Raw genomic sequence first — 18840 nt, 5'->3', positions numbered from 1 at the left:
TAGAGTGTTTTAAATATCTAGGATCACATGTTGCTGTGGATGGAAGAATAGATGCAGAAGTGAAGTTTAGAATAAATGAAGTAAGAAAGGTGCTGGGAGGAATGAAAAAAGTGTTTAAATGTCGTTCGCTTAGAATGGATATAAAGAGAAGGCTGTATGAGGGTGTTGTGGTACCGACTGCGTTATATGGGGCTGAAACATGGAATATGGGTGTAGCAGAGAAGAAAAGTTTGAATGTAATGGAGATGAGGTGTCTGAGGAGTATGTGTGGAGTGACGCGTATGGATCGAATGCGAAATGATGAAGTGCGAAGGAGAACTGGAGTTGTTCGGGAGATGGCTGGTAGAGTTGAGCAGAGGGTGTTGCGATGGTTTGGGCATATGGAGAGAATGGATAATGAGCGATTGGTGAAAAAGATAACTAGATCTGATGTGAGAGGTGTAAGGCTGAGAGGAAGACCACGAATAGGATGGATGGACAGTGTGAAGAGAGCGCTGGATGCGAGAGGGATGTCTGTTGAGCAAGGAAGAGTGGCTGTGCATGACAGAACTAAATAGAGAGAAATTGTGACTGAATAAGTGATGACGCAGCCCTGAGGGGATATTCTACCGCTTTTGGTCTGATCAGCTAGTCAGGTGAGGTGCGGGTAAGGGGATGGGTCTGTTATGATGTGGCAGGGGTAAACCAGTTCTGCTGTCGGGCCCTGCTGCGGATGTCACTGATTGCATTGCGCAGTTGACCCTTGTGCGGTGTGGTGTGGTGAGGATCTGTCCGTTCTCCCCTTTGGAGCTAAGATGCGCATGCATGTGTTTGAACGGATGAGTAAATGGGGAGTGTGTCGTCCTGTCTCGGCTACCTCCCTTTCCTTGGGGGACGCAGCCTAGGTAGATAGATAGATAGATAGATAGATAGTTTTCCTGTCTTCGAAATCCATCTTCATTCTTTTCATGCTCCGCTTTCTTCTAATCCTACTCATCCTCTGCTTTCCTCCCTTTTCTCCTCAGTTTGCATCCATGCTCTCCTCCATTTACACCTTCTCCCTCTTCTCTTCCATACACACTCATTCTGTCTTCCTTTAACACCTTCCCTCTCTTCCCTTCTATACACATTCGCTCTCTTGCCTTTCATATTATATTATCTCATTTCTCTCCTTTTTAACTCTCTCTCTCTCTCTCTCTCTCTCTCTCTCTATTTTATACCCTACCCCCTTCCATATTTTTTTCTGTAGTATTTTCTGAATCATCGTCGCCTCATAAACACCCACACACCTGCATACCAGTCCACAAGTAGTCTATATTAGAGGCAGACCTGCTCCATGGAGGGAAAAACACACCTATACCTGACCCCTCCCCATGCTGGCCAAATACTAATCAGGTGTGTGTGTGTGTGTGTGTGTGTGTGTGTGTGTGTGTGTGTGTGTGTGTGTGTGTGTGTGTGTGTGTGTGTGTGTGTGTGTGTGTGTGTGTGTGTGTGTGTGTGTGTGTGTGTGTGTGTGTGTGTGTGTGTGTGTGTGTGTGTGTGTGTGTGTGTGTGTGTGTGTGTGTGTGTGTGTGTGTGTGTGTGTGTGTGTGTGTGTGTGTGTGTGTGTGTGTGTGTGTGTGTGTGTGTGTGTGTGTGTGTGTGTGTGTGTGTGTGTGTGTGTGTGTGTGTGTGTGTGTGTGTGTGTGTGTGTGTGTGTATACGTCAGCTGTATGAAGCGACTGGGTGCAAACACATACAAGCATATGAAAGGACCAGCACACACTTAAATGTCTGCCACGGGGACTTCGCAAATCACGGGGCGACCAAGTTAGGTACCACTAAGAAAACATGGCTCCCAGAATCCCTTACCTACTGTCAGTTCTCCATATCCTACCCACTTCCACACAACTCTGCCTGTAATTCTCTTCTCCCCTGACCCTCCATCCAGTCCTCATCTCACCCCTACCGCCTTCCCAAACCCCCTCCTCCCTTCATTCCACTTCCACCTCCAGTTCCTCTCCTCTTCTCATCCTTCACTCTGGTGTTCTCAATTTAACTTTCTTTTTTCCCCCTCCCATTACTCCTCATTTTCTCTTACAAGACTATCTAGCCCTCACTCCTCTTCTTCCCTTGCTCCTCATATACCTTCTCTCTCCTATTCCCTCCTCCTCCTCCTCTCTCTTCTCCCTCCCCTCCTCTCGCTCCATCCCTGCTCTTCCTCCCTCTCTCCTCTTCATCCTTCCCCTCCTATCCCTCTCCCCTGCTCATATTCCCCAACCTTTTATCATCCCTCCCCTCCCCCCTTCTCTCCCTCTCTCTCTCTCTCTCTCTCTCTCTCTCTTCCCTCTCCGTGCCTCCCATCCCTCGTCTAAGTCTCCAAGCCTCAGCATTTTTTCTTTTTGACTTCCCAGCACCCAGACCCAATTTAGCCAATGCCACTGTGTCCTGAGTTCCCAAGCACCTCTCTGTGTGACCAGGGAGAGGGATAGAAGGATAGATAGATAGACAGATAGATACACAGACACACAGATAGATGGGTAGACAGATGTAGAAGCAGACAAACAGAGTACAAGCAGAGATGGACAGTTCCCATGCGTCCGTCTGGGGGCCGCCTCTCTGTGTGACCGGGGAGATGGATAGATGGATAGATAGACAGATATATACACACATCAAGAGACAGATAGATGGACTGACCGATGGATAAACAGATAGACAGGCTGGTCAAGGGAAAGACAAATGGAGAGAGGGGCAGAGAGACAGATACATAGACAGATCGAGAGAGAGACAAATGGATAAGAGGATTTATGGACACACAGACAGACAGCGAGACAAAAAGATGGACAGAAGGACATAGACAGGTAGACAGACGGACAGATGGATAGAAGGACAGATAGCTTGATACACAAATAGACAGACAGATAGATAGGTACAGACACAGAGACAGGCACAGATAGATAACAGCAGAGACAGACAGAGGAAGTTCCCATGCGTCCGTCTGGGTGCCGCCTTTCTGTAATCGACGAAGAATAGATGGATAAATGGATAGATAAATACACACAGACAGATGGATAGACAGACAGATAGACAGATGCACAGATAGATCCACAGCCTGTCTAGAGCCTGTCTCCATACACTGTGATAAAAGTTCACTTACATACGGACACACACACATACACAAACATACACACAAAGAAACAAGCACATTCATAGACGAGAGAGAGAGAGAGAGAGAGAGAGAGAGAGAGAGAGAGAGAGAGAGAGAGAGAGAGCTCTGGCATTCCTCGCAAACTTTCCAACGTCCAATTGGGAGAAATTTTGATTTTTTTTAAGTGGATTTCTCCTTGTTTTCCTTTCAAGGTCTTCGTTTTCTTCTCAACTCCTCTCTTTTTTCCATTGTTTCTTTCTTTCTGTCTGTCTGTGTGTCTATCTGTGTGTCTGTCTGTCTGTCTGTCTCTCTCTCTCTCTCAGCCGAAGGAAATCGTCTGCCATTAGTAGCAACAAAATACTAGAGTTGTCCTTGGAGAGGTCTTAATATTCTCCTATTTTCTTTCCTCTTGATTTTCTTTTCTTTCCGTCTTTTTCTCCTCCTCGCTTCCCTCACGCTTCTTTTCCTCTCCTAATTTCTCCTACTTTCCCCTGATCACTTCCCTCTTTTCTTATTTTCACTCTTCTCCCTCCGCTCCAACCCCATTTCTCTTCCTTAGCACTGACTCTTGTCTTTGTAGTTTTGAGTCACTGTTGCTTTTCCTTCTTTGTCATGCTTCATCAATTCCTCCCTTCTCATTCCTCCTCCTACTCCCCCCCCTCCCTCCCTCCCTCTCTCTCTCTCTCTCTCTCTCTCTCTCTCCCTCCCTTTCTCTCTCTCCTTCCATTCATTTTCTCCATATTTTCCTTAACAATCGTTTTTTTCCTTCCCTCCTTTTCTTCCTGTACTTTCCATAGTGATCTTCTTCCTTCTTTCACTTTCTTTTATCCTTCATTTCCTTTTACTTTTCCTACTGATTCCTTCCTCATCATTCACTCTTTCTCTTTTCTTCTCTGTCTTCTTCATTCCTTCCCAGTCTTCCTCTTACTCATCTTCCTCCCTGTCTTCTTTTCTCCTTCCTTTCCCTTCCAATCTACCCTCCTTCGTTTCCCCTTTCCTTCCTTACCATCTTTCTCTCCTTTCCTTACTTCCATACCACTCCTCTGCCCTCCTTTCCCTACCATCTGCTCTTCTTTTCTCCTTTCCTTGCTTTTATTTCTCCTTTGTCTTACCCTCCTTCATCCTCTTCACTCCTCTCCTGTCCTCCCCTTCCTTCTGTCTTCTCTTTTCCCTTTTCTTCATCTCTCCTCCTCTCCCCTCTCTCTCGTCTTTTATAGGCTTCCTCTTCCCTCTATCCAGCCTTATCTCCCCCTCTTTATTTTCTTCTTCGCTCTCTTTTCTTCGCTCTCTTTTCTTCTCTATGTCTTTCCCTCTTTTTTATCTTTCTTTCACTTTTCCTCCTTTTCCTCTTCCTTTTTTCTCTCTTCTCCTTTCTTCTCTCCCTCCCTCCGTCCTCTTTAAGAACCCATGCCCTGTTTTCCCCAAGATCGTAATTTTTTTCTTTTTTTTTTCTGGTGAGGGTAAAAAGTGAGCGGCTTTTTGAGCGGGCACTTTATAATGAAATCCTTAAGCTTAATAGAGAATTATCATGGACCCGGTAATTTTTGCTTTATTTATTTATTACACCTGGGTTCGCGAAGCCAGGGCGGGTGCTGCGTTTTGATCGGCGAGTGTGTGCGTGTGAACAAAATAACTCAATTTTCATTATATCTTGACCAAACTTGAAAGGAAAGGTTGGGGGTCGGCCAGTGAGGAAATTTATTATTACTAAGGGAAAGAGGTCAAAGGTTAAGGTCACAGGGTTCGGTCAAACGATGAGCTGGCAAAAGCAACTTACAACTGTTTTTATCCAATTTTGATGACTTGGAGGAAGAGGGTGACGGCAGAGCAAGAATGATTCGATTTTGAGAACAGTTAGTCAAAGGTCAAGGTCAAAGTCAGACCCGTGTGTGTAAATGTTAATAATTCACTTTTGATGTATTTAGCTAAACTTGGTGAAGGTTGATGGACAGGTAAAGAGTAAAGTGATTGTTTCTGAGGATAATAAGCCATAAGGCATGGTCGACTTATACAGCTTTTATCTAATTTTGATAAATTGTGTGGGAGGTTTGAGGATAAGGAAAGAATAAAGGTATCGATTTCGATATTAATCAGTTAAAGATCAAGGACACAGGGAAAGGTCATATTCCAAGGTCACAGAGTTTGGCCAACTCAGAGTTCTGATATGATCTGAATCACGCTTGTTGGAAGGGTTGAAGATCAGGAAAAGAGCGATTCAGCTTTGAGAAAAATCAGTTAAAGGTCAAGGTTATAGGGCAAAATAAAAGTTCGATCCGTGTGTCTATGTGAACCAAATAATTAAACGTGTTTTGACATGATTTACGTCAAATTTGGTGGATGAGTTGAGGATCACCCAAGAGGCTGAGTCAATGTTTTTGAGAATAATACGTCAAAAGTCAAGTTCACGTGGCAAAGACAACTTACAGCTATTATCCGATGTAGACTAACCTGTGGCAGGGTTCAGGTTAAAACATGGATAAGGAAATTCGACTTAAGAACATCAGTCAAAGAGCAAGGTTACAGGGAAAGATCAGAGCTTACAGTCACTGGGCCAGATCAGCTCAGACAGATATCATCTAATGCCAGCCAAAGTTGGCGGAAGTGTTAAGGGTTACGCAAGAATGAAGTACATCGATTTTGAGAGTAATCTGTCTTAAGTGAAGGACACGAGGCAAAAACAAATATTCGGCAGTTACATCAGTTGGTGGGCGCGGGTGTTGCACGCTCAGAGTGCTGTTTTTTGTTTGTTTGTTTTTTTCTAACGTGGATTTGCTTTGAAAAATCGTCAAAAACAAATGAGGGACGATCATTTTACGTGATTATTTTTACATTAGCGCGCGCTACACACACACACACACACACACACACACACACACACACACACACACACACACACACAGCTATGCATCACACAGACAGCTCTTCATACATGAGTGAACATAATCTGGGACATTTTCATATGCATAAGATAGGCGCGCGCGCACGCACGCACGCACGCACGCACACACACACACACACACACACACACACACACACAACTATCATACCTTACGGCACTGATACATAAATATTACGCTGATTACTGGCGCATACATGTATCCAAACACGTTGCCGGCTGTGCTGTCAGCACAAGTTCGAAGACATTTTTGTAGGTGCCGTGGCTCAGTGGGTTGGAGCGCTCCGCTCTGACCAAAGGGTCGGAGGTTCAAGTTCACCCAAGGGTCATTGGTAGACATCAGGAAGGGCATCGTGTCATAAAGTGATACATGCTCCAAACCTACGTCCTCTACCCAGGGGGAACGCCTTAGCTCTTATCTAGGGGACAGGGTGGCTCAGTGGTAAAGCGTCTGACTTAAGACCGAAGTGTCGAAAGTTCGCGACCCGCCTGGGTAGCTACCCTGCTGGGAGAGGTAACTCTCTCACGCCATCTAGCGTTGTCGTAACAGCGTGGGTCAATGGGTTAGAGCGCTCCACTCTGACCGAAGTGTCAGGTTCGGATCCACCCAAGGGTCATTGGCAGACATAGGGAAGGGCATCCGGTCATAAAATGCTGCACTCTCCAAATCAATGTGCTCTACCCAAGGGCAACGCCTTAGCCCTTATCGAAAAAAAAAAAAAAACAACCGGGGGGGGGCATGGCGTAAAAAAATATATATATATATATATATATATATATATATATATATATATATATATATATATTCCTTAATAATACACTCTATCTAAAGAAAACAAGTAAAAAAAAAGATATTTGACTTCAATATTCTTTAGTCTTTTTGCAATATCATAATAATACCTCTTTATACATAACTTATTTAAGACACTACAGAATAGGAAAAAATAATAATTTTCTCCACACAGAGGTATCACACTTCTCCGAAATTAAATACAGTAATGATTATATGCATCGACTTCTCTTAGTAATGAAACTAGTCACGTTAAGGGTGTCATACGCTTTATTGTTTTTTTTTTCATTGTAATTATCTTTTATTTATAGAAAATTTCACTCCGAAAGTACTTTTTTTCTACGTCAGCATCAGTCAGCCAATTACACAGAAAAGTTATAGTTATTTTAGATGGCCTATTTTCATCATATATTTCTTCAACATCGCACTGCTTAAAAAACTACAGCATCTTCCTCACATTTTCCATATTTTGGCCTGTTTTTCTTCACTTTTCTCACCTGCTTGTCTTTTCATCATTAAATTTTTACGGCTCCCCTGAAGAGAAGGCCGAGTTTTTCTTATATTTATCCATTTTTATTTTTTCCCGTGAATATCAGTTCTTACCTCACAATATGCCCTTGCTACCCCCCTTCCTCCCTCCCTCTCCCCCCACCCTCTCCCTCTCTCTCTCTCTCTGCCCAGGCTTCAATGCTTTGTTTCTTCCCTGTGGTTCTCTGTTAATTGAATTCCATTTTCTTCGTTCTCTAAACACACACACACACACACACACACACACACACACACACACACACACACAGAGGCAAACACGCACACAAACACTCTCTCATTAACGTGCGCACACACACACACTCTGACCTCGAACTCTCACCTTTGTCAACGTTAAAAAAAATAATTGGCACACACACACATATTTGCAGCGGACCCTTGTAATGGAATTTTGACCGTATGTATACTTGCCATAGCGAACAAATTAACCAGGATTACCTTTCACCTTTAGGGAAAAAAAAAAAACTTCAAACGCTTACCTTGACCTACAAAAAATATAAAAATAATTCGGGTTTCCTGTGAGCGATGCAATTTTCTTTTTTTCTATTGGTCTGGTCAGATTGCGTTCAGTAGCTTTTGCTCGTTTTATCCTTGTTCTTTCATTTCCATTTTCTCTTTTCATTTTTATTCTAAGAGTTTGTGGGTTAGGAAGTGAGCGTGTTCCCTTCTAGGACACTTTTTCTTTTTAAATTTAATATGGCAGGGAGTTAGAGAGTCAGCGAACCAGTGAGTGGATGGGTGTGTGGGAGGATGAGTGAGTGAATGAGAACATAAATGAACGAATGTAACAAAACCACTTTAATTTTATCTTCCAATTACTGGTCACTCAGTAGAACAGTTACCAAATCATTAAGTTGCATTGTCAACCAGTCAGTTAAACAATCATTCAGTCCACCAGCAACTTCACCCCTAGTAGGCAATCGATCAGTCATACTGTCATACTATCAGGTCAGTCACTAACTCAGGTAGTAATTTTGTCAGTCAGTGAATCAGTCAGCTACTTAGTCAAGCTCAGCAAATGAATATCAGAAGCTCAGTAAACTCATTCGATATTTTTTGTCGAAACCAAACGATTTCATTTAACTATGAAAGGAGATTTACAAGTGATGATGTTCAACAGTCTCTTCTAAGCTGGAAAAAATACTCGTACACATAACAAGGAGAAAAGCTGTCATCGTACTGAAGGGCTTAATCAATCAGCCTTTTAGCTAGTCAGATAGCCAGACGCTCATTTTAAAGTCAGTAAATTAATCAATCAAATCCTGGAGTAAGGCCAAAGAGAGAGGAATAGCGAAGGCAAATACAAAAGATAGGAGACTGGAGGAAAGAGGAAGAGAGGGGGAAATACAAAAGAGGCAAACCATAAAAAAGAGAAAAGAAGAGAAAGGAAATGTGGAAAAGGAAGAAAAGGTGGGAAGAAGGAAGATAAGGAAGATACAGAAAAGGGAGAACAGGAGAAGAGAAGGGGCATTTAAAGGAGCGAAAACTGAACAACAGAAACGGAAGAAAAAGAGAAAGGGAGCTAGCAAATACAAGAAACTGTTTCATTTCATTCATTGCCAGACGCCATGTATCCCAAACGAGGTGGCCAAGGGCTCAGAGTTAATTGTTTTACAGGGAGGGGCACTAATCCTCCACCAACCCCACTTGACACGTAGGGATGCCAACAGCATCTGGTGTTCCCCGGCGGTCACCCATCCAAGTACTAACCAGACCCAACGTTGCTTAACTTCGCTAATCGGACGGGAAGCGGTGTACTCAACGTGGTATGGCCGTTGGCTAGGGTGCCGAAATGGCTCGCTTGGTAAGCTGCTGTACTCAGGCAGTTGCAAGCGCTGGTTCGAATCCTCGCAATATTTAACAAGAAACTGTACCACACATAAAGGAAGACAAAGAAAACATCACTAAAGTCCAAAGTAAACGACACAAGGACGAAACAAGGGAGTATCAATGAACATCCCACGTTAAGTCTTTCAATAATGGGACGTATTTTGTGGTTTACTCATGCTGCTGTCAGACGAATTTATTCAGCGTAGGAAAGCCTGGCGGAAAGGGTTAATGAGAGCTATATTTCACCTCCCTTACGATGACTAAAGGCATCTGAAAGAAGGGAAAATAAAATGAGAAATTCATCACCGTAATGGGATAAAACGGAGAAAGGAAGAAAAAAATAACAAAAGGATTAGAGAATAATGGTGAGAGTAAGACACAAGCCGTGAGGAAATTAAAGAGTTAGGGAAAGGACCTGGGGATGATAAGACTGTGGGCAGAGAAAAGGAAGGAAGGTCAGTGAATCGAAAGGAACAGCGAACACCAAGAAAGTGCAAGGAAGTGCAAGGAACTGAAAACAACGCGGAAGTCATTACGGAAATGATTAAAAAAAAAAAAAGATTAAATACAACGGCGAGATAGGATGCTTTTTTCGAGACGGGGGTGGGAGGGCAGAGAAAACACGCAAAAGCTTAAGAACAACAACTGCCACCACTACTACTGCTACTAACAACAACAACAACAACAATAATAATAATAATAATAATAATAATAATAATAATAATAACAACAATAATAATAATAAACTGTAAAAAGTAGTGGAGTTTTTGTTCTTCGTATGTGATGATTTTTTTTTTATGGTGAGAGGACTGTTTTTGTAGTTTTAAAAGTTTATTTTTTTGGACTATTTTTGGTGATACTATTTTAAAGAGATATATTTTTCTTTATTCCCCTAGTGGAGTGGGGAGTTTTTTTGCGGGGAGGGAGGGGAGGGGGCTGGGGTTGGGAAAGGGGTATGGGTGATGAGAGTTTTTTCGCTGTCCGGGATTCTTTATCATGGAAGGGCTCGAAGGCGGATGGAGAAGCGATGGTGGAAGGAGAGGGAAACGGGGGGAGAGGGAAAGAGGAAGGGAGATGGAGAGAGGGAGGGGTAGGGAGAGAGGCAAGAGGGAGAGAGAGAGAGGAGGGGGAAGATGAGAGGTAGCAGGAGGAGGAGAAGGAGAGGAAAGAGAAAGAAGGAGAGGTTAATGTGGAAAAAGGAGGAAGTGGAGGGGAAGAGTAGAGGGGGTGGCAGGCTGTGGGATTTTTTGTTGTAATGGCGGTAGGAGGCTAGGAGAAGGATAGGAGTGGGAAGCGAAGGGAGAGCTAAGGGAGGAGAGAGGTAGGAGGGGAAAGAGAGGGGAGGTAAGGGGTAGAGGAGCGGAGAAGGGGACAGAAGGGTATAGAGATGGGATAAGGTGGAGGGGAAGGGAAGGGGATAAGGTGGAGAGGTAGGGAAGGGGATAAGATGGAGAGGAAGGGAAGGGGATAGTGGGAAGGGAGGGGAAGGGAGCTGATGAGGGGAGAGAGGGACCAAATGGGGTATGGGGTGGGGAAAGGCAGGTGGGAGTAGTGGGGGAAGGAAAAGTAGTGTCAGGAGGGGGAAGGGGGATGGGTACGGGTGGGGGTTGGGGTGGGGGTGGGGGTAAGAGGATGGGTGAGGGTGGGGGCTAGGGTGGGGGTGGGGGTAAGGGGTGGGGATGGCCTGTGGGTGTACGAGGTGGCGTGCAAGGACGGGTCGAGTATTTTAATTGAATTCCCCAGGAGGCGCTTCATTCTGGGGGGATTGTTGGGGAGGAGGGGAAAGCAGGAGGAGGTAAAATGAGAAAAAGGGGTGGAAAAAAAAAAGGAAGAGAAGAGAGAGGAAATGAAAGAAAAGGAGAGAAGGGAAAAGAGGAAGGATGGAGAGGGCAAATAAAAGGAATGGAGGGGGAAAGATTAAAGTGATAAAGAGTGGAAAAGGAAAAAGGGAATGGGATAGGAGGAGATTTAGTGAGAGACAAGAAGGAAAGAGGGGAAGAAAGAGGAGAAAGGGGAGAGGGAGTATACAAAGAAGGGGAAAGTGAAGGGGAAACAAGGAAGCGGATGGAAGGGGAAGAACGAATGGGGGTAAAATGAGAGAGAAGAGGTGAAGACGATAAGACTGAGTGAGGGTATTGTATGAATGGGAGGGGAAAGAGTGAGAGATGGGTGAGGGAGAAGGGGAGGGGACGGGGGGAAGGGGAGGGGAAATGGTAAAATGAGAGAAGAGGGTAAAAAGACATATTGGAGCAAAGGCTGTATAAAGAGACGGTGAGCGATAGGAAGGGGGGAGGCAGATGGAAATACAAAGGGAAGGGGAAACAGAAAGGGAAGGGTAAACTGAAAAGGAAGGGGAAGCAGAAAGAAAAGAGGAAGGAGGAAACAGAAAAGGAAGGAGAAACAGAAAAGGAAGGGGAAACAGAAAGGGAAGGGGAAACAGAAAGGGAAGGGGAAAAAGAAAGGGAAGGGGAAACAGAGAGGGAAGGGAACAGACAGGGAGACAGGGGGAAGGAAGGGAGAAGAAGAAGTAGGGATGGGAGATGTAGGCGATGAGAAGGAGACGGAAAGAGAAAGGGAGAGCGACAGGGAAATAGCAGGGAAGGAAGGGGGCTGCCCAAAATGAGTGGTGCAAGTGGGGGAGCTGGAATGAGTGAAAAGGGCTTGGCAGCATGAAAAAAAAAAGAAAGAGTGGGAGGCAAAGGAAGTTAAAGAGAGGGTGAGAGCCTGACCAAAAGGGGATGAAGTGAAGAAGGCACTGAAGGGGAAGGGGATCAAAGGGAAGTGGGAGAAAATGAAGGGACCAAAAGGGATGGGAGAGGAAGAGGTCAAGTAGGAGGCAGGGATTAAGGGGTAGGTAGGGAGCAATGGATCGAAGGGGAGGGAAGAAGGGATGGGTGGAGAAGGGAGGAAGGAAGGGACGAAGAAGAGAAGGAAGGGATCGAAGGAGGAAGAGGGGAAGTGCTGAATGGGGATTAAGAAAGAGATGGAAGTGAGAGGGAGAGATCGAAGGGAGAAGGATGGAGGAAGGGAAGGATGGAGAGGAATGGGGAAGAAAGAACGAAGGGATGAAGGGGAACATGGAAAGAGGAAGGAAGTGATGGAAGGAGGGAAGAAGAGAGGGAAAAAGCAACTGACGTGAGGAAAAGCGAAGATACGGGAGAAGGGAAGAAGGGAGGGACGAGCGAAGAAGGGAGAGACGAGCGAAGAAGGGAGAGACAAGGAAGGAGTGGAGAGACAAGGAAAGGAATGAGAGGCAAAGGAAGGAGAGATAAGGGAAGAAGGGAGACGCAAGGGAAGGAGGGGGAGACAAGGAAAGAGGGAAGCAGGGATCAAAAGAAAAGAGGAGGGAGAGACAAGGGAAGACGAGAGATGTAAGGAAGTTCCTAATGTGAAGTTATGAGGGAGGAGATCTGAATAAGAACTTGGAGTGGAGGAGCCTAAAGAAGTGCAGGAAATATGGAGAAAATACAAGAAGTTAACGCCCTCCCTCGTGCTCTCGCCTTCTCTGACATTCATTACTGCTAAAGCCAAACGATCTGGTTCTAATATGGGTGAGTCGTGGCAGCGTGAGTGTTAATATACTGTCATCATGAACCCTCTCATGGATGGAATAACTCTTGTATACTTTTCCAGCTAGCCCCAGACAATTCTATTCAGCTGATAATAAGTCACGAGAGCCCACGAGAGTTCAAGAGTGTTAAGGAAGCGCGAAGAATAACATCTGAACTGACAAAAGGTAAAAATGTGTTTATTACACAAAAAAATGAGAAGATGAAAGAAATATGAAGCACGCACCATCAAAAGGGAAGGAAAAGCACAGGAATTAAAAAGACAGAAAAAAAAAAGACAAAAATAACTGTCGAAGCGAAAAACAGTAATAAAAACAAATGAACAAAGGAGAAAATACAGCTGAAAATGATTACAACAGGAACACACACACATATGGCAAAAATAATATAAAATGGGAAGAAAAGAAAAAGCAGGATATGAACTAAAAGAAAATGAGACACGAAACTACCAGAGAATAATAATAAACTGGCAATATAAGGTAAGTTAATGTTAAGGGTGGACGAGGTTAATCTGGATCAAATTTAGGAACTGGTGACGCAAATCCGGTTTTCTGGTTATTTTTATTTTATTTTATTTTTTTTTAAGACCGCTCTCTCTCTCTCTCTCTCTCTCTCTCTCTCTCTCTCTCTCTCTCTCTCTCTCTCTCTCTCTCTCTCTCTCTCTCTCTCAGTGAACGACTTTTGTGCTGCCTTAACCTGTTACATACTTATACAGCATACTGCTAAGAATGGGACAGCTAAGGGGTTCATTATCAAAGCTGTGGAAGGCCTTCATACAAGTGAACTTTAGGTGGATGATGATGATGATGATGATGATGATGATGATGATGATGATGATGATGATGATGACTTAACTTATTCTAACCTAACTTGAACCAGGCTAATTTTATTTCATGACACGACTTACCTCACACTTTGCCTGCGGTACACATTAACAAAGAATATAGGAACCAGTGTTTATCATGGACAGGATGTGTGTGTGTGTGTGTGTGTGTGTGTGTGTGTGTGTGTGTGTGTGTGTGTGTGTGTGTGTGTGTGTGTGTGTGTGTGTGTGTGTGTGTGTGTGTGTGTGTGTGTGTGTGTGTGTGTGTGTGTGTGTGTGTGTGTGTACGCGCGTTTAATGACATTCTGGGCACACTGTCCTTGGGTTCGTGGATTTCTTTTCTTTCTTTTATTTTGTTTCCTTTTCTTTTCAAAGATATATCCCCCTAAATTCTCTCTCTCTCTCTCTCACTCTGTCTGTCTCTCTTTCTCACACACACACACACACACACACACACACACACACACACACACACACACACACACACACACACACACACACACACACACACCAGAGAATATACAAGACAGGAATATTAATTTCCGGTAAAAATTCTTGTTTGTACAAATTTGCGAGTGAAATACTTGAAGAGGTAGCGGAGCAAAGACAGACAGACAGATAGACAGACAGGATGATGGGCAGATAGATAAACTGACAGACAGATACAGTACATAAAAAGATAGTGATACAGAACGATAGCAAAATATATAATGACTGATGGAGAAAAAAGGCAGATGGATGGATTGGCAAAAAAGTAGTGATATATATATATATATATATATCGTTTCGTTTCGTTTCGTTTTTAAAGGCTCCAACATGCTTGGTCACCTAATGGCGGCTCTCCACGCTGCACGATCCATTGCAGCCTCCCTGTTCAGTCCCTTAACCCTAAGGTCACACTTAATGACCTCGTCCCATGTCTTTCTCGGTCTACCTCTCATAACCCCACCCCCAATATTAACACTTCTCACCTTCCTCACCCAATTATCATCCCCCATCCTCTCCACACGTCCAAACCACCTCAATCTACCTCTCCTCATCACAACACCAATACACTCCAGTCCCATCCTACCTCTCAACTCTTCCATTGTAAACCCAGCCCCTCCAGGCCTTGGACGCAGGGACGCACTGCACATCCACCTAATCATTGTCATTTCTGTACGTCTGAGCCGGCGAATGTCTTCCTCCTTCACTGCCCAGGTCTCACTGCCATACAGCATTACACTCCTAACACATGCTGCATACAAAGACCCCTTAGCACGTAGGGATAGCCCTCTCAATGTCAGGAGAGGCAAGAGCTCCCTGAACTTCTTCCAACCACTTCTCACCCTAGCCACAGACCTAGCTCCAGCCCCACCTCCAGCACACAACATGTCTCCCAAATAACAAAACTCTTCCACACACTCAAGAGATTCACCAGCAAGTTCAATCCTTTCACGTCTGACGATCTCCACCTGCTCACCCCGGCACGCCATACACATAAAATCAGCATTATCTCGCAGTCTACCTCTGATACCACTACATCTCTTATGCACCCATTTATTACACACACCTCATATATATATATATATATATATATATATATATATATATATATATATATATATATATATATATATATATAAGGAATATCAACACCAGGTCTTGTAGGAACATCTTTAATGGTGACGTTTCGCAATATCTCACTGCATTCATGACCCTTATATATATATATATATATATATATATATATATATATATATATATATATATATATATATATATATATATTAATAAGGAAGAATTAACAGTAAAGGGAGAAGAGGAAGAAACAGACACGGGGAAAGAGGAGTATGTAATCAACAGAGGAGAATGCCACAGTATGAGAAGAAAGTAAAGCAAATGAGGATGAAAGAGGAAAGGAAGAGGTTAAAGGGAGAGAGGGAAAGGGTAGAGGGAGGGAGGTTGAAGGTAGAGGGAGGGAGGTTGAAGGTAAAGGGAGGGAGGCAGTGGATAAGGCCAAGGAGGAGGGAGGAAGAAGGTAAAGAGGGAATAAGAAGGTAATGGGAGGGAGTAAGAGGGTTAAGCGCGGGAGGAAGAAGGTAAAAGGAGCAAGGAAGTGGGCTGAGGGAAGGAGGAAAATAACAAAAAAAAGGAGGAAGAGAGTAAAGGTAGGGAGAAATATGGTAAAGCGAGGGAGGAAGTGAGCAGAGGGAGGGAGGAAGAAAGTAAAAGAAAGGAGGAAGAGGGTAAAGGGAGAGAGGAAGAGGGTAAAGGGAGGGAGAAGGATGGTAAAGTGAGGAAGGAAGAAGGCAAAGGGAGTTAGGAAGGCCGAAGGGGAAGATCGAATGAAAACAAAGGCGTCAAGGACATTACCGTAGTGTAAAGTATTAATTAATCTGTCTATCATCCACTTCATTTCTGCCTCATCAGGAGCGTAGGGGCCTTAAGCCAGCCTGCTCAGTCCACACATTTGAGGCAAGAGTGACCACCTGCCTGTACTTGGTTAGCATTATGCGATTAATGTAAAATCTTATGAGCCACATCCCGTTTACAGCCCCAGAACAGACGTATTGACAAGAACACTAGAAAATTATACTGAAACCAACCAAGAAAGTTAGACTGAAAACGTAAAAATAAAGACAGCCAAAAAAACAATTATTAAAAAAAGCTCCATCACTCCAAAATGCATATAAAAAAACACGAAAAAAAATCCACAGTCGAAGGAATTAATTGGTAAGGAAAAAAACAGAATAAATCCCACGCAAAATATGGAACTAGTTTTTCAATATAAAAATAGTGATACTCAAATTCTATTACTGAGAAAGGGAAAATATTTTGGCAGGGAAATTCGTAAAGATTAAAAAGGGAGTCGAGGGGAAATTGACAAAAGGTTTAAAAAAAAGAGAGAGTGAGTGAGCAGGAAGGATGGTTGGAGTGTGTGTGTGTGTGTGTGTGTGTGTGTGTGTGTGTGTGTGTGTGTGTGTGTGTGTGTGTGTGTGTGTGTGTGTGTGTGTGTGTGTGTGTGTGTGTGTGTGTGTGCGCGTGTGTGTGCGTGCGTGCGTGCGTGTTGAGTGAGAGAGAAAGGTCTACATAAAAGGGATGAGAGAGAGTGTACAGAGACACAGGGGAAATGGATTATAGAGAAAGGGGAGAGAGGAGGGAGAAGGGAGGGTAAGGAGGAAGGGAGTAAACAGATGGTCTACTGTATATAACGGGGGTCAGGGAGGGAGCACAGAGGGAGGGAGTAAGGAAGGATGGAGGGAAGGAGGGACGGAAGAGGGAGACATGAGGAAGAAAAGCAGGTGACAGGGAGGAGAGATATGTTGGAGGAGTGGGTTGGAGAGGGATGGGGGGGAAAGGTTGGAGGGAAGGATGAAGGTGAGAGAGCAAAGCGTGCGTAGAGGGAAAGGGATGGGTGAGAAGTAAAGACAGAAACGGAATGAATATGTGAGATGAGTACAGCCGGAGAGAAGTGAAAGCACAAAAGAGAGAGAGAGAGAGAAAAAGGGCGAAGAAAACCAGATGGAGGGATGGGGAACAACACACACACACACACACACACACACACACACACACACACACACACACACACACACACATGCACATAAACGCGTACACAAACACCTAAACACGCACGTACGTACATGCACACACGCACGCATACACAAACACAGACACAACACATACAAACACACACGCACATGCACACACACACACAAACACCACACGCACAAACAAACATACGCACACACACACGCAAACACACAAGCACATATAGACAAAAACACAAGCACACGCACACAGAAACACACACACGCATATACACTTGCAGAGAGAGAGAGAGAGAGAGAGAGAGAGAGAGTGGAGGAGGAAGGAAAGAAAGAGGGCAGGGAGGAACTGAGGAAAAGTACGGCATAAAAAAGTGTGGTGGGAGACACAGGTGGTTTGTTTCAAGGATGGATGGGAGGAAGTTTGGAGGGACAGGGAGAGAGGGATGGCAGGAGGTGGAGGGGAGGGGGAGGCAGGGGTTGGATGGATGGATTGGTCGATTAAATGGAGAGAGAAAGTCGGTGATAAATAGGAACATCGGAAACTAAGAAGAAGTTCAAGTGAAGGAAGACGTGAAGAAAAGGAAGGATGGAATAACTGAACAGATGAAATAAAGGAAGAATTAGTAAAGAAAGAGAGTTTGTAGTGACAGCGAGAGGGTTGGGTGCCGGAAGGAAGAGGGAAGCGTGAGGTAAAATGGACTGAATGATTAGTACATCTATTGCTAGCCTGCTTTCATCTGGCGGAAATGGATCATTAATACGACTTTCATACTAAGCTGTAGTTACAAGTAATTGGATAAGCCGAAGCTATAAGGTAGGAATGAGTCTCCTTGGTTACCAGTCAAATCAGTCCTCCAAATAAGACGACATTTAGCTATCAACTGAGTTCAGAGATGTTAGGGATCTTTGTTGGGTTAGAATAATTGCGCAAATAAGAAGTCAATGCCATCAAACAACAATACAACAGCAATACTATCTATCTATCTATCTATCTATATACCTAGGCTGCTTCCCCCAAGGAAAGAGAGGTAGCCGAGACAGGACGACACACAGTAATACTAATATATATAAAGACTACAACAGATAAAATACAAAAGACAAAAAAAATGAACAATAAAAAAATTTAAAAACCTTTCCCGTGTTACAGATGAGGATAAACTAGATGGAGTAAAGACAGTGGTGAATAAGGACAATGAAATACAGCACGGAAAGCGGGGAAATGATTGAATGTAGAAGTGGTGAATATATGCAGAAATAATGGCTGTAAGAAGGACGCATACACAGTGCTAAATACCTAAACCACGTGATTAAGAAAAGGCAAGAAAGAGGAAATAAAGGGGGAAGTGACGATAAAATCGAACGAATAATAGATTTAGGAATGGGTACACAAAAGAGCTTTAAAAACGTACCCTGTTGGTTTTCTTCTTACATAAATTAGGCTAAAGATATCACGTACGTGATTAATACTCAGGCTTCTGTGACTCACTGCACGCAAGATAAAATTGTCTGGGTTAACTGGTACAGAATATCAGGTGTGTATCGACCATGGAAGAGTCAAGGAACAGTGATAAGAGAATTTATGAAAGACGAAATAAAGGAGGGATAAGGAATGAAAATGAAAATGGCTGAAAAAGAAAAAGATGGGTTCATAGGACCACATCAGAAAAAACAGCAAGGGCCCTATTGGTTTTCTGTTTGAGTAAATTTATAGTTGGGCTAAAGATCTCAGCTACATGTTTAGAGAAAT

The 18840-nt window shown here is 43.7% G+C and overlaps 1 protein-coding gene and 1 non-coding gene across 2 annotated transcripts in view; both read right to left on the bottom strand.

The window, feature by feature from the left end:
- Positions 1-18840, bottom strand: part of LOC145413630 (nephrin-like) — a gene marked incomplete at its 5' end in the record, with an annotated part of 296625 nt that overhangs the window by 51394 nt on the left and 226391 nt on the right. The window lies entirely within an intron of this gene.
- LOC145413907 (5S ribosomal RNA) lies at positions 9000-9118 on the bottom strand. Its single transcript, XR_013899785.1, has one exon. It is a non-coding gene; the product is annotated as a 5S ribosomal RNA (ribosomal RNA).

The sequence above is a fragment of the Coenobita brevimanus genome, chromosome 97, assembly GCF_032717465.1.
Source record: "Coenobita brevimanus isolate Jiangsu-jjx chromosome 97, ASM3271746v2, whole genome shotgun sequence".
In the NCBI taxonomy this organism is placed as follows: Eukaryota; Metazoa; Arthropoda; class Malacostraca; order Decapoda; family Coenobitidae; genus Coenobita; species Coenobita brevimanus.
This window is presented reverse-complemented; position numbering and strand designations above follow the sequence as displayed.